Genomic DNA, 27,741 nt, shown 5'->3' on the forward strand with positions numbered 1-27,741 from the left:
AGCAAATTACGGGTCTGACAGCTGATGTGATTTTAAATGCTGGGGAAGAATCGAATTCCTTCCGGAAGGAATCGGCCTGAATAATGAACGCTACGCTGCGGCGTGACAACACACACAATGTGAAGTCAAGCTCAAAGTGTTCGCGCTGACCTTTTTCCTTCCCTCATATATGTCACGACTCAAGAGCTTGTCTCCATTACAGTCCCTTTAACATCAGTTAATCAGACGAGCTTTTATTTCCTCTGACAATGAAGGTCGTCCAAAGCTTTAGAATATTGAGCATTTATTTCACGAGACAGCTGGCTGCGTCTCAGGGTATATCTACAGCAGGCAGACTAAATAAAATCTGACAGTGTGTTTTTTTTTTTTTCGGAGCCCAAACATTGGCTTTTGCTGCCAAACCACGACATTTGCCTTGTGATTGTAAAAAGCGCTGCTGTTTGGGTCTTAATGAAAGTTTAATGGTACGGCTTACTCCGAGCATGCCGTGACACAAACAGAGCAGTACTGGCAGAGCCCCCTGTCAATGCAAGTTGGTGAATTGCTTGTTAAAGTTGACTCAAACTGACAGGAAGCCTTGTCGTGGACTGACAATGCAAAGCCCCACTTTCTATGGTAACTACTTATAAATGTCCAGATGTTTGATGACCATAGTCCTTCCTCTTTCTGCAGTATTAATGCAGTATTTTGTCCACTTTTGTGTCAACTGATCAGTGTAATGTGCTTTTGCTGCCACAGATGGCAGAGAAAAGTGTCCACAAATGAGGACAACAGGTCTTAGTTAATTATGATGAAATATAAGGTGCATGAAACCCAAAATGTAATCTCAGGAGGTGAAATCTGGTAAATCTGGTCAATGAAAATCCATCATACATCACCCATTTTTGGGTGTGTACATCAAAATATGAAAATAAAATGAAATATCGATCATTTAGCATTAAAGGGCAACTAAACCCCCTCTTTAAATACATAAAAATCCATTTACACTGGTTTTGTTTTGCAGGGACTTGAACTTGCACTGAACTGTACACTTTAAAACTTATTATTATGCACATATATACACTTGCTACGTCTCTGCCTAAAGCTCGAGCTCAACACCAAAACAAACAAGCTGTTTTGTGACTCGATCCCTCCCCTCCAACAACTCCATATTTACTTCACGCGGTGACAGAGTGTGACAGTGTCCTTGGCCGAGAATTGGAGCTGGTGGCCGGGTGCCTCAGCCCACAGAGTGAAGAGATTAGCCTAGATTTCTTTAAACAAAAGAACCAAGACTGAAGCGTGAAAGAAAGGAGCAATGTCTGGGAAAAAAATAAAAAGGAGAACAGATTTTAGGCTTTTCTGGCTTTATTCACCTAATTTTTATTCCTCCTGCTCATTATATTGTAAGTGAGCGAACCTCAAAGTGCTTTGCAGATTAGCCCAACTTGTCTTTGAAAAGAGAAAGGAGTCATGGCAAAAAAAGAGGGAAACAAAGTGTACTTTGGAGACTAACTGCCTCTTTTAAGTCCTTGTATTTTAGTAACACACACAGACGATACACTAAAAATTAAGTATAACCCAACAATGTCCTTATGTTACCTCACAGCTGCAGTGCATTTCACAGTACAATAAAAACTTGAAAGCACAGTCATTGGTATTGATCCTTAATTTCTGCTGTTGAGTGAATAATGGACTACGGCTGAAAAAAGAAGAAAACAGTTTGGAGCCACCAAACAAAAGGCTCACCAAAAACAAAACAAAACAAAACATATGGCTGCTTAAGCCTTAAGAAATTGACCATTTGACAGTTTATATCACTATTATTATTTGACTATTAGAGTAAACTCTTTCTAAACCACCTACTATTCTCACCAATTTTCAAAATAAGATATTTTACAGGCATTTTCAGGCTGGTTCTCGGGAACCAGAGTAAGTGGCATTGTCACACTTATCATTTGAAACGGCGATGTAACCAAATCTTGAGCCACGCAGGAGTGGAAAAAAATGAATCTGAATGAAATGTGAATTTCTTTCGACATCTGGATTCAAATGACAGGTGGGTTTGAATCCAGAACTGTGGTCTAAAGTGCAACTCCTTAGGGGGCCAATAAATAACACATTATAAAGTCTGAGCTGCAGGCCGTACAAAATCTGACCGAGGGCCGTGATTGGTCAGGCCTAGTTTTGCGTCCAATTAACCTCTGCATGTTTTTGGACTTTAGTGTGTCAAACAGACAGACATTTTTAATTTTACCTCAATACATGAGGCCACGACTTTGATAGATTTTAGAAAGTGTGGATTAAATCTCTTAGTCCTTGTGTCCACGGTGGCAGCTGTGTTTTAATGAGGGTCACTGTCCTTCAACCTCATACAACCAACACTTGAAATTGCTTGTTCACAATTCATCTTATTTTGACTACGCTTGAGGAGAGGAAGTACGTGAGCGAAAAAAAAACAAAAAACAAAAAAGGAGATGGATATGGCACCACAGGGTGTGTGTTGTGTGCAGCAGCCCCAGTCACTTCCCTATTAAGTTCATGTGGTTTTAGATAATTGCTTTGTACATTAGGAGGTGTGTGTTCCAGTTTACCTGAGGTAAGGAGCTTGACTTTTTATGATCAAACTGTTTAAAAGGCAAAAAAAGTTACACTTCCTGCACATTATGTCAATATAAATCACACAGGTGGGTGGTTGTGTACACACTTGACATCTGTATGAGTTTTGTTCAGCATGGGATTGAAGAATGTGAGTGAAGGAGTAAAAAAAGTGGAAGTTAAATATTTCTCTATAACTATTTTATTATAGACCTTATGTGTCTGCAGTGTCGCAGTGCATTTTAATTCACTGACATTTAAATACGATCATTTCTAATCCCTGAAGTGCATCGTGATGTATGTATGTATGGCAGTGATGCAACATTATGGATGCCAGCTGCCATAAAACACCAGACAGAGAAGAAAAGGAGGAGGAGGGAGAGAAAGGTAAAGAAAGAGAAGAGGCGGGGAAAAGTAATGCAACATAACCGATGACAACTGCAGTAAAACACCAGGAAGGGAGAAGACATTTTGAGAAGCAAAGGGAGATGAAAAGGTAACTATCACTTACCTAAGTACCAGTATGATGTAATGAAGTAATTTCCAGCAAGCAAATTGACTTACCAATCTGATACTGGTATACATATACATTTCTTTTGTTAAACTGAGGTTGTGAAATACTGTGTTTGTCTGAGTTTGTTTTGTGGGGAGTGTGTGTTTTTTTTTATTACTCTTGGTAATTATGGAAATGCTGTAGTTTCGTGCACATCTGCTCAACCCGTCTGCTCAACAAATTGCTTTACAGGAAACGCTGAAATTAACTGCAGGGGAGTGTGCGTTCATAAGGAAATGCCAATGCAAGTGCTCGTATTTACAGACACACACTCGGGTGTAGTCTGCATTCTGAGACCACTTTCAATGTGAGACTACCTACATATACTTATTCAGTCACAGATCAAGATAAATACAACACAAACACCCAGGTGTGAATGAGATGAGTGGTTAAAATCCCTGATCCAGCCAGAAGAGGCACTGCTGAGTGTACGCTTCAACACTCATACACCTGCCTGTCTCCTTTTGGCAAAGAGGACGTGGTTCACTGGTACACACACGCACACACACACACAGAAGCCTCCTCAAGTGAAGGACCTTTATGATTTCAGGCAAGGATGAACTCTACGAGCGTATCGAGGTCTGGAGAGAGCGCCTTCTCTCCGTCCTCGCTCTTGCAAAACAAAGACTCCCACACATCTGTACAAACAAAGCAACAAACCAGCACACACGCAAACATGGAGTAAACAGCCTGTGAGACAGAATCACCACTAATTATCTGGAAAGCCCGTGACTGGAATTGCAGATATATAATGAGTTTTGGGGCTGAAAGCCTTCTTAATCACAGCACACACGTGCACACACACACACACACACACCTCATTTGAGCTCAGCATTGCATGTGGAATTTTGTAAATTCAGGTGCCAATAAATTCAGTGCCAATCGATTCTAGATCTTTTTTTTTCGATTCTAGATCTTTTTTTTTTTTTCTTTTTTTTTTTTTAACTTTATGTCACATTTCAGTTTGGGCAAATATTCCATGGCAAAAACAACTTCTAATTGAATTTTAATAGAACATTACAAACATTTCAATAAGTGATATCTAAATTATATTCTGTGCACAACAGGTATCTTAATGTTAAAAAAAAAAAAAAAAAAAAAATTAAATTAAAAGTTGTTTTCCATGGTTCATTTTCACTCTGGGGCTTAACATTAAATGCTACCCTGTATCAAAACACTGCTGCTCAGTAGACATCTATATCCACCTCATATGAGAATGTTGCCTCAAGTACTTGTGAACTACATGACTGTAGAGCCCCAGTAGCTGAAGTCACACAACAGAGGTAATGCCCTCAGGCAGAAAGCAATGCTGTTCACCTCTACTTCTACAGACTTATATAAGTCTCTATATAGGTATATATATATATATATATACCTATATATATATATATATACACATATATATATATATATATATATATATATATATATATATATATATATATATATATATATATATATATATATATATATATATATATACACATATATATATATATACATATATATATATATAGAGAGAGAGAGAGACCAGCTGTTTTCATCATAAAAGTGCGGAGCGTGGATAGGTGTTGTGCCAAAATGGTCAGAGACAGGCAAACTGGAGATCAGGCGGCCATACGTCCAGCTTTTTTGGACAGTCCGGATTTTCGATACCCTGCCCGGCGTGTCTTTTAATTCTGAAAGGTCAAAAAGTGAAAAAAGAGTGTGGCTTTGTCAGGAACAGTAGTAAGGTCGCCTGGATTTTGCACTATTTTCTGCTGTAACGTTGATGTAAGTACTTTCAAGTTGCCAATGAAAGACGTGTTTTCACAGATAAACATAAAAACAAGAGACCTCTTCTATAATGTCGATTATAACAAAAACACTATTGTATAGAAGTGCACAGTTAAGACTTTGAAACATATGTTTTGTTGCAAATAAATGCAAATACTGTAATGAAATAACTTTTTCCTGTTCTGTCACATCATGATATTATTATTAATTTTTCATTGAATGAGAGTGCATTGTAGTCTGGCGGGGACAGTTTTTGGGAGGCAGTGAACACAAGAAGGTAAACAAACAGGATTTCGTTGTCCCACAGAAACTCATACTGCTTGGTAATCTTAGAATGAATATTTGAATGTTCAGAATTATTTTTTAGATGCAGCATGAACAAGCACTCATGATTTGATGACTCATGATGACACACATACATAATCTCATTGTCCTTGCCCCTGTCTTTCAGAAACAACTGTTGTGCACTATAGAAAACTGCAGCAGAAATCACAAGATACTGCAACTGATCCGACTGCCTGACTTGAGTGTTGATGATATTTTCAGAAAAAAGATTCCTTTGTGGAACACTAATGTGTTGCTAAAACCTGAAATGAACCTGTCAGTGGGTATGGGCAACACAGTCAGGTCAACTTATTGGAGTTGACAGCAGAGGCAGGCTGATAGGAGTCAAAAGCTGTGAAGTCACAACGTAAATAAAGACTAATGGAGATCTCAAGGACTCATTTATTTGCTCACTTCTGGCCAAATTAATCAACTCAAACATCCAGTGATCAGTGATTCAGCTCCATATATCATTTATGCCACACATTGACCCACGACGTGCTAATGAAAGAGACTTGCGACACAAGGAAAAACAGATTTCAGGCATTTCATCTAATAAAATCTGCCGATGCTGCAACTCCCCTCAAGTTGAATCACAGACACAAGGTGATCTTTAGATATGGGCATTTATCGCACTAGGACTAGATCAAATAAAAAAAAGTTTAGTCTCAGAACAAATTGCTTTTCACAGAGAATAATATAATAATAACAAAAGAAAGCACAAATGTAAAATATATTTGCATCAAAATGTCACAAATCAATTGTTAAATCTACACATTTAAAGAAAACAACATTCAAAAACGAGCAGGGAAGAACTGGCATGTTGTGATCACGTGACCAAGCACATTAACAATTAACCTAATCTATTAAGAATAAAACAGACATATAAACACAGCACAACCAAACAAAGCCCCGCCCCCTAACACCATAAGAACATTGGTTGCACTACACAATAAAAACCAATAACCTTCTTAAGTCTTTTTGCAATAAACATAAATTGTTCTTATATTTAAATGAGGTTACTGAATGAGAAACATATCATAATGATAATAATAATAATAATAATAATAATAATATAATTAAGATGCTACAGATGCTATGCTAATATATTTTCTTCTGTACCTTGTCCTCAGAAAACCTTTAACTGAAGATTCTGAACTGCTCACTTTTCTAAACTGCTCACTTTTTCATAAAAGATTTTAAACACCAATGCAAAAAATAACACATTTGAACTTACAGATGGAGGAAGCAGTGGCACAAAAAAAAACCCTGTGTGCTGTGATTTAAAATTGCTGATTTTGTCTATGGACTTTGGTGTGGCAGTGCTTTACAAAGCCACACAAACCTCAGTTTCCAGTCTAACAAGGTTCAAGGTGTCTTTATTATCAGCAGCGGAACACATTGACAACGTATAAAAAACAGACAATGACCTGTGCCAACAGCAGAAAAGGCAAGAGCACATTCGATAAAACAGGACAAAACCATTTTCATAAAAGTGGTATCTGCATGAAAAGTGAGAAGCTCACAGTCATATGCTGATGTGCTTTTTTTTGCTCAACATTAACATTTAGTATTTGCACTAGCCCTTTACACATATTTCAACAGGTAAATAAGGCTGAGCGGTCTATAATGTTAAAATATGTCACACGCCAATGAGACCTAATGATTCTGAAGCAAAAACATCCCTTTCCTAACATGGTAGAAGCCCAAATCACTTTTTTTGCAAGTGAAATACTCACTGTTACCATCAGGCTTGGCATTCAAATTACAATCCACAGCCACAGTATTATTTTATCAAGGCCTGATGATGGCTCAGGCATGATTTTTGCACCTGCATCTGCACCAGTTCCTAAAACGGATACTGATCCTTTGTTTTTGCCACATTAATATTTGAAAAGGATGATGATTCACACCAGTAAGTAAAATCACTCGCTACTTGACCATGGCCAGAGTTATCACTGCTGAGGAGGGAATAACTGAATCATCCAGAAATTGAATAATGTGGTGTGGCCATCATGATGAATGCTTTGGCATTCAGTGTAAGACAAGCAGACAAGACATTTAAGCATTTAGCAGACGCTTTTTTCTTGGAAAGAACTCCACTAGGGTGAGAGTGCAGAAGTGGATCCAAGTGCTGAAGGAGAAGGAGGGGGTAAGGTAACTGCTCCTGGAAGAGTTGGGTCTTCAAGAGCCTCTTGAAGATGGACAGGGACGCCACGCGGTAGGTCATTCCACCAGCGTGGAGCGACACACGAAAAGCACACCAACACGTCAGAATTGAGAGCGAGTCAAAAGAGAAAATGAGGAAAATCCTAATGTAACCTCAAGTGACAATGTTACCAAATAAGACGAAGACACCTGAAGCAGCGCCATCCCCTAAATACAAGATTTACAGAATCCTAATCATTTGAATTCACCATTTTAGTAATGTATTTTTATTAATGTATTAATAATTAAATTGTTCAAACTTTTATGCATATTTTAAGTAAGGAATAAAGTACGAGAGGCAAGGTTGAGATGGATTTCTAGTGGTTATATGAGACACAGGACTTTGAAGATGGAGCTACCAGGGAGGAGGGACAAAGGAAGACCACAGAGAGGGATCATGGATGTTGTGAATGGAGGACAGTTGGTGTAACAGAGGAGGACAAGAAGAAGGTAAGATGGAGGCGGATGATCCACTTAAAAAAACCACACTGGCAGTAACATAGTATAACAGTACTACAAAACTGGTAATATCTGCAACTATCATGAGACAAACAGCCACTGGTAGGCAACATCACATCGATCACAATCACTTCATTCATCGCTCTGCTATTTCAAGTATTATTCTGCAAGTTTATTTCACAGAAAATGCATTCCAGCCTGGTGGGTGAAGTAAATACTAATCTCCATTTTGCAAACAAAGCAAACAAACAGTCTTCCTTACCACCGCCCACCTGTTTACCTCACTTGAATCTTTGAGGCTTCCTTCAATCCCACTCCTTAAGAAGTGGTCCTGGCACTTGGTGGGTTCATGCAAATCATTTCCAACAACAACAACAACAGCCGAGACAACTCACTGCTAATTATGCCATTTATTATAATACGACTTACCAGTCCTATGTTAGTTAAAGTCAAAGCTGTGTGACCTTATGTAAAGACAGCTGGGATTCGGTTTGTGTATGTACAATCACACACGCACGCTCTCAGTATGATAAAGTCATTCATGATGAAAAGCCGTTGAGTTAGATCTGCCTATTTATTTCTCTCTGCTGTGTGGTTCCGTGTGCATGTGATCATATCACTGGTCTCTTGAGAGCGATGCCATATCCATGTTGTTCTTTCATTACTGTGGGCTTATGTAGATTTACAAGGATATTGAGGTTTTTCGAGCCTTAAACCATAGGGCTTAGACAATCAGGCAGATAACTCTCTCTCTCTCTCTGTGTGTGTCTGTGGGAGGTTTGCAGTGTAGAAGATCATTCACTTGATGACAAAAGTCTATGACATGAAAGGATGTCAGCTCAAGTAATCTATCTCCCTCTCTTCATGTCCCTCAGTCTCTCATGTGACAGGCGACATTTGCATTGCCAACTTAGATTAAGCGAATTTCAGGCTAGTGACGCAGACACAGCCGGGCCTTCAAGTGTTTTGGCACTTTCTTTGCACGTAGAAATCCCCACCGTGTCAATGACAATTATGAAGTAGCAGCATTATACATGGTAAATCGTGGGGAGAACGAGAGGGTTTCTGAATTGTGAATGTGCAAATCTAACCCTAACACACATGATTCTGTCACTCTTGAGTAAACAATGAATGAATAAATGTTTGTTTTTTGCAGCCTTGGAATAATACTTTCATACAAACTTTGAGCAACCCTCTTATGACCATCATAATAATCAAGCCGCCTGGATATATGTTGAGTTTATGGCCATAGAATTGTCAAACGAATTGCCACTTTATCCAAGTTAACGTTCACTTTTGATATCTGGAAGTTATTCAACCGTTTAGGAATATGGTCGCTTTCCGCAAAAGTCCCGAGGGCTACCGTAATGACAAGTATATGGGCACAAGCTGTATTTCACTGCTTCCCGGTGTCCATCCATCTTCCACTTTATTCTCGACATGAGGGTCGCGGGGGGTGCTGTGCCAATCTTAGCCGACAAAGGACGAAAGTTGGGGTCACACCCTGGACAGATCGCCAGTCCATAGTTTTGGAATTTTATAGATATCACAAACGGTCCAGGAGTTACAGTAATGATAATTACAAATGCCAAATTCTGTCGGCATTCCCCAACATGCTTTGGAAAGAGAAGAGTCAGCGTAGGAGTCCTTCATTTGTTTCAATACGCTGGACCTTTACGTAAAAAATTTAAATCAACTCAGTACTGATCAAAAATAATTGTGTTAACCTTTTGAGCTACAGCTGAGAAGCCCTATGCACTTGCAAGTGTTTGCAAGTAGAGATAACACTGTTAAAATATCAATATCAAGTGAAACGTCATCTTTCATTAGACACTTTAACACCTTATCATTTCGATTTTGCATCCGCAGCTCAAAGACAATATTGTAGATACTCATATAGTAAATGGAGATGTAGGATGGTATAATACATTATCATACACAGGGGTCATTAAATGGGATTTACAGAAATAAATGAAGGATTGGTTGCACTAAGGTAATAAATATGGGTCACAGGAAATTGGAGGACACATTGTTCCCACCAGATGTGGAACAAAAGAATCAGTACTTTTAGTCAGTTTACACCAATTGATACAGACTGGCTCAGCTTGATACCATTGTGAAACAATGGCAAGACCAAAATACCCAATCTGTACTGTCCCATGTTTTTGGTACATTTCTGTTGAGGTACCAAGCACAGTGATACGGCTCCTTCAGGGTGGAGCTATACTGCAGTGCACTCAGAAGGGAAAAATAACTAGAGTAAATAGCTACATAATTTACATGAAACTTTGTAGGTTTTCCATTCACACTCATCTTTCACCCAGGAATTGAACCCCCAACCTTTCAGATGAAAGAAGATGAAAGAATAACCAGCCCCACAGTTCCATTTTTTGGCACTCTTTCCTTGGGGTACCAGAGTAAAATGGTATGGTCAGGGTGGAGCTAGACTCCACCCACGACAGTCAGCTGATTGGGTGACAGAAAAATGTTAAACCCCCTTTTTTGTCCCCCGATTTCAATTGTTGTCGTCGCACTGGTACGACCCACTGACCCAGTAAAGGTACTCTTCTCAGTAAAAAGAAAGCCTTTGCCATTCCAGAGCATCCCCTACTGTACCAAACCAAACCATACCATGATGGAAAATTGACCTCACACTTTTCCAGTGGAGAAAACCTACACCATGAGTCTTAGTCCAGCCATTTCTCTGCTGTGGTCCCTGAAACCCGATCAGCCTACCTTTAGCTCTTAAGCTTGATTATCTTTGGTCCTTTGTGTCACACTAGAGACAGCACATGGGACTGCAGCTGTGCATACTGACACCTTTAACTCCACAACAATCCCAATAATTACCGTTTGGCTCTGATGGGATAGATGAGTTATGTGAATGGTGTTGTGGAGCGGTGCCATATGTTGCTGTTTAATGGAATTTCCTTTATTATCTTAATAATGCCTGTCCCTGTGTTGCCGGTGATTTACAACCGTATGGCCTCATACATTACTATCCGCAAGTGGGTTCTGAAGCTGCTGTAACTGCATCACAGACTGCCCTCCTGGGTGTTTTATCATTATATACTGTATGTACCTCATATATAGCAATTAACAAAGCATATTTGCTGTGTCAGATGTTTTCTCTATAGTTGTTGCTCGGTGCACAACCATTGAAGGTCCATTAAAGTTGTCCATTAGTCATCCTTTTGTTATATCACCCTCTTAAAGAGACTGAATGCCCAGTCAGGCAGCTTTTAGGCTTTTTTTTAAGCCTACACATTTTTAGTGTTACGAGTCAATTGTTTTTCTTTGATTTTGGGGATATACAGCTTGGGACAAAACACCTCTCTTGTCCTTCCAGCCTGTATATTTTGAACTCAAATGGGTTTTCACTGCAAGAGTTTGAACCCACCCAATCCAGCTAGAGCTACTTATACAACAGGCCTTATTTTTTGAATGTGGAAGTAACTAAGGTTCTGACTTCCTTCCTTTTTTTGTAAGGTGCATTTTGTGAACGAAGCAACTTTGCTTTTTTTTTACAATGTTGTGCAAACACTTTTAATTGAAGGTCAGTTCTATATCTCTGCAATATTAGGAAGTATGGATGGTTGAATGAATGACTCAAATAATGAATTAATGTGGGTTTAAATTGGTATAAATTACAATATCAACAGTTGCTTGGAACTGAAACTCAGGCACTAACAACACTTAATCATAATTAGCTGTGGTTCTACCAGTGGCTCCGGACGTCGCCTTGAAGGTTTAATTTGTGCTTTCACAGCCAAGCCTGTTCCGGATGGAAAAGTATTTAAAAGCATAATAACCAATGTGGAAATACAGTGGTTTAACAATAAAAGTGTAGCTTCCTGTCTGATGGAGCAAAATGTAAAGGTCAAGGTGGTTTTTGGGACATTTCTGTAACTCTGAAAGTTAAATGCCAGCCGGAGGCTCACTGGTGTGAAAAGTGACTTTATTTCATTTCTGTAGACAAAACAAGGTGGATGTACAACTACTTGCCACCAACTGCATTATTGCTTTTATCAATAAACTTTACGACTGATAAATGTTCATTGTGTACCACCTTTGTTACAACTCATACTATAAAGACACAGCAGATTTACATACACACAAACCAGAGACAACGCTGTTAGCCATTTACTCTTTTTATGACAATCAGCTGTTCTTTCAGTAAACACTAATGCACATCCATAATTTGTCAGTGCCTTCTGCTCAGATGATTAACCTTGATGGTAATAATCCATAGTTCAGAAACATTAGAAGGTAAACCTGTGCTGATGCAAGCCATTACTGTGTTTACTTTTAGTCTTTTGCATAATGTTTCAGGTAATGGAATTACACGAGCTTCACCGCATGGTGGTGAGTCATTTCCGTGGGTTCATCTGTATAATCGCCAACTAATGTTTGCTTGATGTTTCCCGATTATTCTGTTGTGCGTAACAACTTTTTGAAATGGTCAACAGCATGTACCATGGTTAGCAGTTTATGTTTTTTCCTCTTGCATTGTGGTCAAAAATCAATTCATTCATTGTTTACGGCTTTCCCCTCCACTTTGGCTTAGTCCCAGCTGACACAGGGCTAAAGGCTGGGAACACCCTGGATAGGACATGTGTAGTCAGCACACATATACACATATAGAATAGAAAGCCCACCCAACATAACAGAACCCAACCCAACCCGTTTGCTCTGTCTCTGTAAATGAATTTAAGAGTCATGCAGACCAATGTGCAGGGAAACATTTGCCATCACAGCTGATATGACTCCAGCTCTTATCACACTTGTGGAGCTGTCAGGTTTCATCTGATGGAATCTTTATTAACGGCAGACCTTCAAATTCCCAGAGAAGCACCATAACATGATTACACAGGAGAAAAAAGATCTTCTTCTACATACTTTTAATGGCCATGATGGCTCTTTGGCTTGAGTTGTCTTTGTTATAGCAAATAAGTGCATAAAGTATGTAAATAAAGTAAGTTTAAACTTACAGATGCTATCAAACCAAAGTATATGGATTTCAATATGCTTTTGTTGTTGTTATTGTAAATAAACCTTTTATTTAACATTTATATAGCGCCTTTCTAGCCTTGGTGACTTCTCAAAGCTGCTTTACACGGTTTTGCCATTCACCCATTCACTCACACTTTCATACAGCACATCTATGTGTATGCATGGATTTTAACAAATAAGTAGTATATCTACATCTGTTGCTCGCACATCTTGGAAGTGGGATGGGATTACACCCTTTCCAGGCTGATACATTAGCCAGGCTAACATGAGTTCTTGTATAATATCCTCTCTTGTAAGGGTTCCCTGGCCCCAAAATGTCCTACAACCCCTGGTTTATGGTTACAAGTGTTAAAGCATGACTGTGTTTCTGCTAAATAATAGAAACTCATCAGATACAGAGTATAAGCATCATTGCTTTGATAAATATTTAACAGTCTAAAATGCACAATGTGACATAATGAACATGTGATATTAACACTTATGCAACATTTACATGTTCTCATGTCCCCATGAGCACACATTATAATGCATAAGCGAGTGCATGGTCAGTCTGTGTTTGGATTTCTTGTGTGTTACTTATCTTGATGATGTAAAAGTGATGTAGCACCACATCCAGTGGTGTTTTTTCTTGTCTGAGATCCCACAGACTGGAATGTAATCTTCATTATTTATTAGTTGGGGACTGTGACTGTGTGGGTGTAAGAGAGGGAAAGATCATCACGCTGATTGAACACATTATGCTCCTGTGCCATTAAACAACATAATGGTATGTTTCATTAGACTGTTTTAGCAAGTTTAATGTTGCACACTGTTGAGTTGAGAGCCACACACATCTGCCCTGCACTGTTCATTAGACTGTTAGCAGCCAATTTCGGTCATTAAACTGCAGCAAACACTCTTGATATTTTAGCCAAATTAATATTTTTTCACAAGAAATATGATTTCCAACCCTTTCATCTGATTTACTGCATCATTGGTGTGCATTGAAGTACAGAGGCTCGCTTAATTCTTTTAAAATGTGTGGTTGTTTGCTCAGGCTAGGGATTGTTAACTCAAATAGTTCAAAACCAACACATTAGCTCAACTTTTAGTAACATTTAGTGTTATATAATTAAAGCCAAACCAAATTGAAATACCCATAACTCTCAGCACTGAAAAATGTTCATAATTTGCAGAATGCAGTTAGGTGAATTGGAATCTTTAAATTGACTATAAATGCAAATGTGGTTATTTCTCTCTGTATGTGGGCCTGTGATAGACTGACCTATCCATGCCCACCCTCTCACCCAAAGTCATTTGGGACCAGCTACGGCTTCCCCGATGATCCTCAAAATATAAGCAATAGATAATAGACATATGCTCTAAGGCTTTATCCACAGGGAAACAGCACTTTCCCTATACTTTTCCCTTTCTTTGTCCTTTTTGTAAACACAGCATCATTTTGAAGAAAGGTCACAATCAATCAATGGACACAATCCTCCAAAGGGTCTCTAAATGCTGTAGTACATATGCCAAACCTGTATGTGGTGCTGTAACGCTGCCAAAGAAAGACAATCTACAATCACAGATACAGAGATAGAACGAACCAAGTCAGAGCGACTAAGGATTGTCTACATGAAAACACGATGGTGCGGCTTTGAGATTTATTTATCCTGGGATCTGTTTTCTAAAAGCATTTAAGGACTCCCAAAACGGCAATTTTGTGTCGATACAAAACTTTTGTGCATTGTCTTAAACTTGTTCTTGTGTGCATGTACAGGCCGTTAGATAAAAGCAAAAACCACATGAGGTGAGCAAGCGAACAGCTAAGAAACTTAAACCTCATCCAGAAGGAGACAATTTAAAGGTTGCGTCTCTACCGTAAAACTGAAATTATTTGACAAAATAAAAATGTGTGTCGATGACCTTTCTTCAAAATGATGCTGTGTTTACAAAAAGGACAAAGAAAGGGAAAGGTATAGGGAAAGTGCTGTTTCAGCGTCAGTTTATTTAAAAAAAAAATAAAAATTGTGCATCAATATCAGAATTGATTTTTTTATGCATCGCCACTATTCATATTTAGTGAATTACATCATGATTACATACTGTAAAATATAATCACTCTCAATCACAAAAAGATAGTTAATAATAATTAACATCCCTAGTGTGGTGGCAAAGGCCCTAAATCTTGGAGCTAAGGGTGGTGTCTGTCTGGGCAGAAGACTGCTACATGGCTAGTGGGAACAGAAAATGTCAAAATGTGTCTGCATTTATGCGTAATTAATTGGTTTGGTCTGGAACTTGCAAAGTTGATGTGCACTGTGGTAGAAGACAGAAAAAAGTTCGTTTTTTATTAATTCCCTTTGGGAAAGTATTCCTCTGCATTTTGACCCATCCTAGAATGGAGAAGGAGGTGTGGGCTGCCACACCGAGTAGTGCCCAGGGGTACCCGAGCACTTTTTGGCCGGGTGGGGACTTGAACCGGCAACCCTCTGGTTACAAGTCAAGTTCCCTTTCCACTTGGCCACGGGCTGCCCTAAAACACACTGAAGAACATCACAGAGCACATCACTGAAGAGTATGTACCTAGTGTTGCAAACCACGCTATTGTAGGAAGTTATTTTGGCTAAAACTACCAGTGATTTGCAATATCATCATCACTTCCATGTGACATCAGACCCCTCACCAAATTGAAGCAGTTCCAACCCTCATTTCAGAGAGATTAGTTTGATACATTTGTTCAATAGTGCAGTTTTGTCTCCCAAGGGTTGTTATAAACATTGAAATGGCTCTTCATTGAGGGAAAAAGCTTTTCCAACTCAGTTGTACCATGGGACTTCATGTCTCCACATTCTGCCCATAGCCTCCGCATTGACAGCATGCACCTGGACAATCGCACTGACCCTTGGTCTAATTTCATCAATAAATCCTCTCTCATGCTAAATTCCCACACAATTTGCAATAAACTTCCTTGCCCCATCACTGGCAACTCTTAAGAGAAAAATAACTTAGCTTTGTTCAGCTACAGCATAGCTATTACAACTGGTTAACTATCCCTGAAAGCCATTTGAAAATAGATAAAGGGCAATCAATTTACTTTTATTATCCCTTCATACTTACCTTTATACCCAGCCAACAGCTCTGCATGGGAGGATGGTGTGTTATACTAGAAATTACTTTATACTAATGTATAACTTGTGGGGAAACTTTACTTTGTAAACAAGACTGTGGTGAAGTGTCTTGATCTAAAACAGAGATTGAAAAATATCAAAGAAGATTGATATAAAAACATTTTGGAGATGTGAGAACATGTATGACCTGTCAGTATACAAGATATTCTATTACAAAAAGAAAAGATCTAGAAATGGCAAACTATTACAACCCATCCATCCATCCATTTCCTACCGCTTTATCCTCCACAGGAAGGTCTCAGCTGACATAGGGCGATAGGCCAGGTACACCCTGGACAGTTCATAGTGCAACCCAGTAAACAATAATTTAAAACACATACACATAAATCTTCAATAAAAGTTTGGGGAAATTCAGCTAAAAAAAAAAATAATAATCACCTGTGACCCATCTGTGGGTCCCGACCCACTGTTTTGGAATCTCTGTTCTGGTAAACCAGAAAGCATGCAGTCTCGGAGTGAATCAAGTCATTATTTCAACTCAGCCTTTGATTTCATCCAACACAGCATGTTAATGTGTCTCATTTTCATTCAGTCTGGTGTCGTCCCAGCACAGTATGACTCTGATAACTCCCTGTAAACAAGCTCCCTGCAGTTTGCCTAAATAGTTTCTTCCAGTCAATCATGTGGAACACGTCTAGAGTCTAATTTATACTGTCACCTGACACGTCAGGCAACAGAACTGACGTATTTTGGACGGATGAAAGTGTCGCTTGACAATATTGGCTTATACAGTTTCTCCGTGTTTAAAATCTCTTCCTCTACAATTGACCCAGCAACTTTACAGTGAATACAACTAAACATGCTGATACAAGGATATGTCAGCTGTGTGCAGTTACCCATGAGATGACTGACATCTTTCCCCAAACTAAAAGTTGAAAATGGTGAATGACTTTAGGTTTGGTATAGATAAAATTATCAAAAATGTTTGAAAAAGAAGTCTCAGTTACCCTTTAGATGCACAAATGTTTAGTGCACTATTAAATTAAATTAAAATCCACCAGTGGAGTCTTACATACACGCAGACAGCAAACTTCCAATACTGTCAGTGGCTTCCCCACTCATCAGCCACATTACCATACTCCAAACTAAAGGAAACCATCCTTCTTCATCATCCAGTACAGCTATTGGCAAACAATGACACCCAATAATAACATAAAAATATCCACTATCCCTTAGAAATTAAAAACCAGCACTATTTCAGTCACTGGGACTATAGAGTGCCAGACAACTGAGTCCAAACCCCTCAATATGGATTCCATGGGGAGGCCATATTGGGAGAGAAAAAGTAGATTTGCTCCAAGGATTATATTCTGTCCAGGGGATTGAAAGTTAAAACAACCTAACTTTTTTATTTTACTTTGTTCCCACAACTCCACAGTGGAAAGAAAGTAAGAGAAAGTAGGAAAACACCTGTTCATCAAAGGTTCCAAAATGTAACTTCGTTCAGCTTGAATCTGTCTGTTGGACCAAACATCATTGTCATCTGCTAAAGCAGGATGCAAACAACAAAATCGTACAGAGATGTAGCATGGAATGCATACTTTCTAATACATAATTGGCTGAAATCTATCAAATATGTCTGATATTTGATAGATTAAAAAGGCAAACAAGGCCATTGAAACACGTTTCCACAGATAAACATAAAAACATATACGCCACCAATACACTTTCCATGATGTAATTTATTGAAGAAGCTTTTGCATGTACTAGAAGTTCCTTGGCAACAAAAAAAACCTCCTGGATGCTGCCAGGAAAGAGCAGAAACTTTGCAGACAAACATTTAATGTATTTACTTGATATGATGCAGCTTTATTAATTTGTTTATTTTTAATCTGAAATGATTGAAAATGTAATTTGCACTTACTGAAAAGATTCAATAGAAGCGTAATAAAGTCCTAGCACTCTCAACTCAGAGGAAACTGAGGTTGGGAAGCAACATTGAAAAATACTACTCATTTATACTGATAAAAGGTTTGGTTCAAACATTGTTTGGCCTCCAGTATCCTGCCCATCAACAAGCTGGCAGCACTATTAGCACATGTACCAGAGAAAACAAGGCTTAAACTTTTATTGTTGTCTTAGCTGGGATACATGTACAATTCCCACCAAATACACCAGCGTGAGACAAAAAAGGCACTGCGACAAAGGAGAATCTCAAAAAACCAATTAAAGTGACTAATTGATGAATTAACTGGTTCATTAAGACTGTGCTCCCCTGCTGTGGGTCTCCACATGGTGTAGAGGTGAAGGAGGATAAATACCCAGTGGTGGGCTACAACTCACCTTTACTGAATTAATAGTGTCTCCTTTAATTAGTGCCGAAGAAAAGAGATTAGGAGTTCAGGTTTGGTGCAAAGTTTCTTTAAAGTCTCGAAAAACAACAAAAGCAACACATCCATCCATCTTCTACCACTTTATCCTCCACAGGGGGCGCTGTGCCTATCTCAGCAGACATAGGGCGAGAGGCGGGGTCAAACCCTTGACAGGCCACCAGTCCATCTAAGGGTAACTCTCACACACATGTAATTGAAATGCCCAGTGTGCCATTTAAATCTGATTAATCTCATGTTCCTTCAGGTTTATAGGGTTGGAGAAAAGCAAGTGCTATGTTGTGATTTAAAAAAAAATACTGCATACTGTTTTGTTTTCTAACATCTTTAATTTGAAAATTGCATGATTTAAAAGTAGCGGCCATACAAAACCGGCAAAGAAAAACAACACACAGCAGATGAATAAATCAGCAGTACTAGAATCTTTATTAATTTAATTTAAATTTTATTTTTGATAAGATGCTTAGACATGCAAATGACGTGGCTATTTATAGCTTGTGAATCTTGCCACTTTCACACTGTAATGCACCTTAAAACTAGTAAGAAAAACAAGCCTAAAGGAACATGAGAAGACTGGAGAATATTAAAAGTTAAACTTATTACAAGCAAATAAATTATGTTATGTAAGAAATTTGTACTTGACTAGGACTATTTTTACTTTATTTCACACATACCTCATACACACCTGCAGCAAGCACACAAACCTTTTGAGGCAAACAATTAGAACTATCACCCAAAAACGAAGCTTATTTTATCTTCTTGAAGACATTTTTTTTGCAGTGCAGCATTATGGATGCCACCTGCCATAAAACCCCAACCTCAACCACAACTAGTTAATGCCTAACCGCAATTTAAATCTAAGCTCTAACCTTAACCTGTTACTGAGAAATTAGATTCTGCCTCATTAGGACCAGGTTTTGGTCCCCATGAGGACTACTGGTCCTGACAAGTTCAGTGTTTATGCCAGAAAAGTACATGATGGACAGACCCATCACCTCATCTGGGAGAACCGCTGAGCAGCAGATTGAAGGCCTAATAACGCAGTCGTGCAGTTCTGACACCGCTGTGTCTCAGTCACATCCATCTACTACTGGCCAGACACACACACACCGACACGACATGTCTGTACCCACTCCTCCCACTGAACGGACATGACAGTGGTGTTCCCCGGATGAGTGGGCAGCATGCGGATGTGACAGTTGACTCTTCCTTCCAGCCAGCCTCAGAAAAGACATGACACAGCACAGTGACTGGCACTTTGCAATGACGACAAGCAGCAGCATCATGCAATCCAATCCAATCCAATCCAACTTCATTTATAAAGCACATTTAAAACAACTCAGTTGCGTAAAATAGGCTTGCAGCAGCGTTCTCGACACGTTGAAGGTGTCAAAAGTTACCCTGGCTAACCCCAACATAGAGACTGTTACAGTAATCCAGCCAATTAGAGCAGTGGTTTGCAACCTTTTTCTTGAGGAACCCATCATTTCTACAATCATATACATAGAACACCAACCCTTACTTAACCTACTATATTAGAAATATATTCATCATTTATAAAAAAAAAAAATAGTCCCAATTTAAGACTCTTGATTGCTGCAGGAAGTCTAAGTATTATTGTTTTTTTCTTTTTCTTTTTGCATTTAAACATTTCCTTCTGTATTATTATTTTCTTATTCATTTCAGTGTAATATTCATGTCAAGAGTTTAATAAAATGTAACCCTGCAGTTGTCAAACTAAAAGGCACTTCACTTCTCAATTTTCTAATGTGGGGGTAATGTTGATGGCAGGCACTGCATGCACAATAATTAGGCAAATTCTATTCCTGAGGATAAAGTTTATTGTTGAAAAAAGTACCGTTCTTTCAGTCAATCCAAAAATGTTAATAAACCTCAAACCTGAATATGTTATGTTATGTCTCCGGAGAATAGAGTGCAGAATTATTATGCAACTAAATGAAACGTGTTTAAGCAGCATTTATTCTTCGCCTGCTCTCTTTTTTTCTGACATTTTCAGTGAATTCAGGATGTTACTATAGTCATTTCTAAACATTTAACAACATCCATGAACTTTCTCTGTGGTCTTCCTCTTTTCCTCCTGCACGGCAGCTCCATCTTTGCAAGCAGCGACATCCTTTGTCCAAAATAAACACCATCTCTCCCCTGCATGTGACCAAACCATCACTACCTTTATCTCCAAAAAATCTATTTTCTACCGCTTTATCCTCCACATGAGGGTCGTGGGGGACCAACGAACATTAAATATACAAAATATTAACCACAGATGCAGCAAAGCAAGAACATTTAGTGTAGATGAAAATGTGCTGAAACAATGACTGATGAGTGTTTCAGAGCCCGAGTCCAAACATAAGCCAAATACACCTTACCACACACTTGTCTTGTGAGGTTGAGGAATTGGTACGAAGCCCTCTTTTGCTCAAGATACACTTATCACAGTAAATAATTATGTAGTACACACTTAAGGGTGCATTATATAATTGCAGGGGATGAATAATGCTTTGTATTCCAGCATCACCTCTTACACAAGGAGGCCATCAGCATTACATAGGGGTCTGTGCCCAATCACATTTGAAATCCCTTTGGAGCCTTTGGAAATTATTTATGTTATATACATTCATGGTCTACGTTTTATCCTCCACTCCCAGAGGAGGTACACCCTGGACAGGTCATCAGTCCATTGCAGTGTATATAGAAATACAGAATATAGAAACCAACAACCATGCACTCTCTGCTTGTGGGAGAAAACCGGAGAACCCAGCATACGAGGAGAACATGCAAACTTCACTTCCTTAGCTGAACCAGAACTCAAACCAGCAACCTTCTGTTGTATATCCTGTACATCATCCTAATTTATCTATTCATACAACGGCAGAAAATAACACGTTTGCTAAAAGCAATCACGAGACATCACTGCTTGTTTTACAGTTAATGGTTTTTGTGCATTGCCCTATTTGAAATAACTTTGTGAAAACAAACTGATGATGCAAATGATGCATTGACAGACTTATCACCTTAATTTGTAAATTAAGCTCAATGTGACTGAGTAAAAAAGACTCTTCTGCACACTTTCATCATTTTCGAGGACTGCACGGATCAATAGCACAACACGTCGTCCTTGTGAACCCGTCATTTTACTTCCATCTCTTCCTGCTGTAAGTCCATTAAAGCTGCTGTTAGGCATGCCCTCTCCCTCCACAGCCCAGTCCACACAGTATCATCATTCTTCATTCTCCTCTTCGTTCACAGCAGGCCATGAAACACCATCACCACCAGTCTGTGTCTGCACTTCAGGGGGATGTAAGTACAGTAATTGCTGCTCAGGCCAGATGCCTTTGATCCACGCAGTCTCCCACTGAGTCAAGGCACCAAAGACTCTATAAAAACTTAAAATCATTGTATTTAATTTGTACATTCTGTAATAATGAATTGTTTTTTCATTGATTTGTCCCTCTGATTGAACTTCTCAGCTTTGCACATCAACCTCAACACATAAACAACACCCAGTTGTAAATAATTCAGTAGCAGTAACTCATTAATGAGGACAGGTCTGTGAAGGGAGTCATCCAGAGCACTGTATAGATATAAGAAACTTCACTTGTTTGACTAAAGTTGAAGATGCTTCATCCAAGAGACTCCTTCAGTCTAAAGTAATTGTGTTCCAAGTGTGTGAACTGAAAAAAAAACTAAGAAAACGACTCTTACTGCTCTCACAGCATCATGTTGGCCTATGTAGAAAGAGAAGGAATACTGTATTTGATTTTGATGCCACTCTTAGCGTTTGTAAAGACAGCAAAAAGGCATATATGGCAGTATATACAATGCAATCAGTGTTTTGCACAAAAAAAAAAGTGAATTCTAAAGTGTCACTGTATCAGCAGTGAAGCGGAGGAAGTAATTGCAGGGAAGACAAGCCGTGGTGTTGACTAAAAAAAAACCCCAAAAAACATTTGCAAAGCCTTGTAGCTGCCACAAATGTGAAGAAATTATGCATTCAAACACAACACAGGAATTACTCTTGATTTGCTCAACAGTGTGGATCAAACAGGCAGAGTGTGTCAGACTGTCATGTTTGTTTGTGTTATATCAATAAAAAAAACAACACAGAAAATAACTTACATTTTGCTTTTACATTCAATTATTTCTTCTTTTACCCTCCGTTCTCCTCAGTCTCCTATTTTCTATGTCTCCTACAATTACATAAATCAGTCTCCCCTATTACAATTCTCTACCAACTCCCTTTTGGCCCTCCCATCCTTGTATTTGCCCCTTCACACATCAATACCACCTCCAACCACTCCTCTGTCTTGTCCATAGTAATTACATGTCAGCCATAATATTTACTGTACCTCAACCCTGACAAATTTTATTACAGTGTCCGCCCTGCCGTCACTGGCCTCCTGCTCACTGATGGTTATTCTTATCAGTCCACAACCTGTCACGAATCAGTGGAAATTATTACTGCTTATTTTCTGCAAAGCAAATAACTCTGCAATTTTCTGACGGCGTCTGTGATAATTGGCAGCGACTTTTAGAACAAGCCACGGAGTCAAAGAGAACGGTGGGAGGAAAACTCAAACAGATCTGGCAGGGAGGAAGATGAAAGACAAGGGAAGGGATTACAGGTCATACTAACACTGATGCAAAAATGAGGGTAATACTGTCTGTATTGCAGTGTCGTATTTCTGTGGAAGGAACTTAAATACGTCCACTGTGTCCTTTGAAATATACTATTCTGATTTATTCGGTGTTATAATGTTCACTTGGCTATAATTGCATCGTCCACATGAGGGTTGTGTGGGGCTGGAGCCAATCCCAGCTGACACAGGGCGAAAGGTGGGTTTCACCCTGGACAGGTCCCCACAGAGACGAACAAGCATTCACATATATGGTCAATTTTGAGTTGCTAACTAACCTCTGCTTGTTTTGGGACTGTGAGGAGTAGCCAGAGAACCCAGAGAGAACTGCAGAATTAGCCACTACTGTATTCCCATAGTACATTCAATAAGCATAAGGCTAGTAGCAAATGATCATCATGTCACCCGTAACCATTTTGAAACCTCCAGAATCATCATTTTGGCCTGTGCCATGTTGATCTTTTTGCAACAGGAAGTTCAGCAGTGTCACCTGCAACCAGCTAGGCTCCCATTGAATACCAGCCGCCAACCACAATGGTGTCCACTCGCATGTAAAAAACATCACGTGCTATTTAAGACCTAAAACTATGACTGACAAAAGTAACTGCCCAGGAAAATGTTTGCTGAAGTTATAAATAAATAAGTAACAAGTTGGCCCCCTGGTGGCTAATGGTACTTCCAGGTCTTTTATGTTGGTTTATGACCAAATACATTCAAGATCAATTCATTTCACATGTACTTTTACAATGGCTGTGCAGATGGGTTTGTAATCCAAACACTTGGGAAGGAAGCAACAAACTATAGTGTGAGTTGGCCTAAAAAGTTCTATATATTCGTGACCACAGTTTTACCCCAGGTAAATATTTTAAAAAGATGACACTATCCCAAAAATAACTTGACAACCTGCTGCAGGAAATGGACATATGCGTCCTGAACACCTTCAGGGTACTGTGACGAATGACGTGCAGTGTGTGTGTGTGTGTGTGTGTGTGTAGTTGGCACTTTTTTGGTGTAACTCTGCTCTCTCACATGGATGAGCAAGGGCAATCACGAGTAAATTTGGGAGGTTGTTGCACTGATGCGAATTTCTCAGTTTGCCGTCTGATGCTTCCTTCACCGAATGCCTGTAAAGTGGCGGCAAACAGCACTGAAATAAACCAAATCTCTGTCCACATCAGTCTATCTTCCATGTTTCACTGGTTCGTTGGTGTTTTGGGGCAGGTCAAGTGGAATATGTGTACTATGCGTAGCAGTAACATGTGGTAAAACCTTTGCCTGGCTAGGCAGTGACCTATAACATGTGCACATCCATTACCACAGCAACCTAAATTAATTTACAGCATGAAACCAAGGACCTACGGCCAATATGTGTCGGATAAGGAAATCGCACAGATACGTTATATGTTCAAGAACGAGAGAGCAAGCTCGGAGCTGATTTCTTTGTTACACAAATTCAAGTTCTGGTGGCAGCACACCATAATATTTAAGTGAAACATCACATACCATAAAGCCAATTCCAGTGTTTTAAAACATAATAGATGAAGAAGGTTTTTTTTAAAGTAGGCACTTACTTTTATAGATGATCTTAATGTACAGTCAGTGATTTTCTTGTAAAAGTCCTCCTTGTTGGCTGTATTCCTGAATTTCATGACAAATCTCCTCTTTTCAGTGGCAATAACAGCTCCTCCATTCTCTCCACAGGTGTGCTCCTAAAAGGTTTAGTTCAACAGACTTCAGTTCTCCTGCTCATCACAGTCTTAGTTGCTGCACATGTCATTCACATGTAGCAGCACAAGCCACAGTGCTGCTCATCCTCCATGGCTTTTGAGTGAGTTGTGTTCAGAAGCACTCAGTGGCCAAAAGTTAAATATTTTTTTATAAGTAGTAATTCTTGAGACAAATTATGAGCGATGAAACTGAATAAATGTAATCACAGATACAGAAAATGACTTGCTGGGCACAAAGGGAAACAAACAGGGAGGTGAGATGAGACACAGGTGAAACAGATGAGGGTAATCAGGGAAAACACAAGGGCAGGAAGTAAAGCAGCATGCAGGAAGTAGGAAAATAAAGTACACAAGGACATATGCTACAAAATTAAAGAAGAGCAACAACTACAAATCCAAAGTTGCACTCTTATTTTGAAGGAATTTACTGACTTTGAAGTCATCAAGCATTTGCTTTCACTGTGGAGTGTTTGACACAGCTACGCAGTGTCCATTAAAAATTACATAGTGTTGCTCGTACTTGCAGAGCCAACATTGTGACTGAGTTGCCAGGATATACAGTACATTAATGCTTTGAGAACTTTCTTTGAGAAGTGTGTAACAATGGTGCTGCGGAGTCATTAAAAACAAGGCTTCTGTTGAGAGTGAAAAGTGAGCCTTCAGACATAAGCTGTCATGAATAAAGCCTTTGCAGTGAGGTGAAGTATGCTCGCCTGGAAGCTGTAATAGCCCAATACTGAGATTTGCAAGGCTGTCCTTTAAAATGTCATCATGCAGCTGCTGCTTTGTCTTCTTCCACTTGTGTCTTGTTGCCTGCAGCTTATCTTGTGGAGTTGTGCAATCTCCATATTTTTTTATTTATTTTTTTTTTACTAGGCCTCTTTGTTTATATGTGACTTTTATTACTTTTTGTGCAGCAATCGAATCAATTCTTCCCAACTTTAAGTGAAGCTCTTTCTTTCTTTCTTTCTTTCTTTATTTCTTTCTTTCAAAACCACGCAGATAGTTTTGAACATTTGATTTGAGGATTCAAGTCAACTATAACTGATGTAAAGGGGGGAAAGGGTTTCAAAAGTTGTTCTAATGACTGTTGCTGCCAAAACTGTATTGTTTTTATATGATTTGATGTGAGCACTTCACATGTCCAGGGATTTGAACCGACAACTAGAAAATGCCAAAACCAATAGCTTCCTTTTTGGACATGGGCTGTCCAAAAGACATGGCCGTCCCTGGGTGGGCTTGAACCACCATCCTTTTGGTTAACAGTCAAAGGTGCTAACCAGATTGCGCCACAGAGACTTTCTTCAGAGGTGCCCCAAGACTTCTCGTGTCCTGGGCTTTGAACCGACAACTGGAATGGGCCAAAACCAATAGCCTCCTTTTTGGATGTGGGCTACCCTAACATGCCACAGAGACATGTTTCAGAGATGTCCCAGCACTTCTCGTGTCAGGGGCTTTGAACCAGCAACTAGAAAGGGCCAAAACCAATACCTTCCTTTTTGGACGTGGGATGCCCAAAAAAACTTGACCGTCCCTGGGTGGGCTTGAACCACCAACCTTTCGGTTAACAGCCGAACGCGCTAACCAGATTGCGCCACAGAGACGTGGCGAAGGGGTATCCCTGGCAATTCACATATCCCGTGATTTGAACAGACAACAAGAACGTGCTAAAATCCAATAGCTTCCTTTTTGGACGTGGGATGGCCAAAAAAAACTTGACCTTCCCTGGGTGGGCTTGAACCGCCAACCTTTCGGTTAACAGCCGAACACGCTAACCAGATTGCGCCACAGAGACATGGCGAAGGAGTATCCCTGCAATTAACATATCCCATGATTTTAACAGACAACAAGAATGTGCTAAAATCCAATAGCTTCCTTTTTGGACGTGGGATGCCCAAAAAAAAACTTGACCGTCCCTGGGTGGGCTTGAACCACCAACCTTTCGGTTAACAGCCGAACGCGCTAACCGGATTGCGCCACAGAGACATGGCAAAGGAGTATCCCTGCAATTAACATATCCCATGATTTGAACAGACAACAAGAATGTGCTAAATACGAATAGCTTCCTTTTTGGACGTGGGCTGCCCAAGAGACTTAGCCGTCCCTGGGTGGACTCGAACCACCAACCTTTCAGTTAACAGCCGAACGCTCTAACCAGATTGCGCCACAGAGACATGGCAAAGGGGCATCCCAGCACTTCACATGTCCTGGGATTTGAACCAACAACTGGAATGGGCGAATACCAATACCTTCCTTTTTGGACGTGGGCTGCCCAAAAAAATTTGACCGTCCCTGGGTGGGCTTGAACCATCAACCTTTCGGTTAACAGCCGAACGAGCTAACCAGATTGCGCCACAGAGACATGGCTGAGGGGAATCTGCAGCACCTGGAATGCACAATTATGAAGTCAGGTTTCATGGCTTTGAATTTTGCAAATCCAAAATAACACACACTATACTTATGCACTTACACACCTAAAGGGAAGAAGAAAACAGAATTGCTGTGATGTGACGTGAGAGTTACAGTTATATGTGAATGCTGCCATCATAAAGTTGTTGTCATCTCCACACAACACAGAAGCAAGAAGCTGCTTCACTGTTGCCATCTGTGACTCGTGATCTACCTGATGCTCTGGTATTTATTTTTCAAGCTGCTCACCACTCACTGTTAGTTTTAGTTTTCCTTTTTTGTTATCCTTCCCTCACTACAGTGCCCTCTGGTTACATCACCAGTGGTTGAAGCTGTAGTAGATAGCAAAGGAGAAACCTGGAGGGTTATTGTGCACACACTGCATTCTGGTCGAGTGATAGGATTATCTGCTTCGAAGCATGAAGGAAATATACAGTTTCACGCAGCCATAAGGCCACAACTCAAAATGAAATTCATCTTTAAAGGATGAACTGCTGCACATTGAGATGCCAACTGTGGTGCATGGAGTACTAAAACCGC

At 39.6% G+C, this 27,741-nt stretch overlaps 1 protein-coding gene and 6 non-coding genes across 7 annotated transcripts in view; 1 reads left to right on the plus strand and 6 right to left on the minus strand.

Annotated features, from left to right (window-relative positions):
• The window catches only part of LOC122778829 (talin-2-like), a 133,714-nt gene that overhangs the window by 75,017 nt on the left and 30,956 nt on the right, over positions 1–27,741 (plus strand). The window lies entirely within an intron of this gene.
• Positions 26,017–26,091, minus strand: trnan-guu. Its single transcript has one exon. It is a non-coding gene; the product is annotated as a tRNA-Asn (tRNA).
• On the minus strand, positions 26,322–26,396 carry trnan-guu. Its single transcript has one exon. It is a non-coding gene; the product is annotated as a tRNA-Asn (tRNA).
• On the minus strand, positions 26,513–26,587 carry trnan-guu. Its single transcript has one exon. It is a non-coding gene; the product is annotated as a tRNA-Asn (tRNA).
• Positions 26,704–26,778, minus strand: trnan-guu. The gene has a single exon. It is a non-coding gene; the product is annotated as a tRNA-Asn (tRNA).
• On the minus strand, positions 26,892–26,966 carry trnan-guu. Its single transcript has one exon. It is a non-coding gene; the product is annotated as a tRNA-Asn (tRNA).
• trnan-guu lies at positions 27,080–27,154 on the minus strand. Its single transcript has one exon. It is a non-coding gene; the product is annotated as a tRNA-Asn (tRNA).

This window comes from Solea senegalensis, linkage group LG12 (assembly GCF_019176455.1).
Source record: "Solea senegalensis isolate Sse05_10M linkage group LG12, IFAPA_SoseM_1, whole genome shotgun sequence".
Taxonomy (NCBI): Eukaryota; Metazoa; Chordata; class Actinopteri; order Pleuronectiformes; family Soleidae; genus Solea; species Solea senegalensis.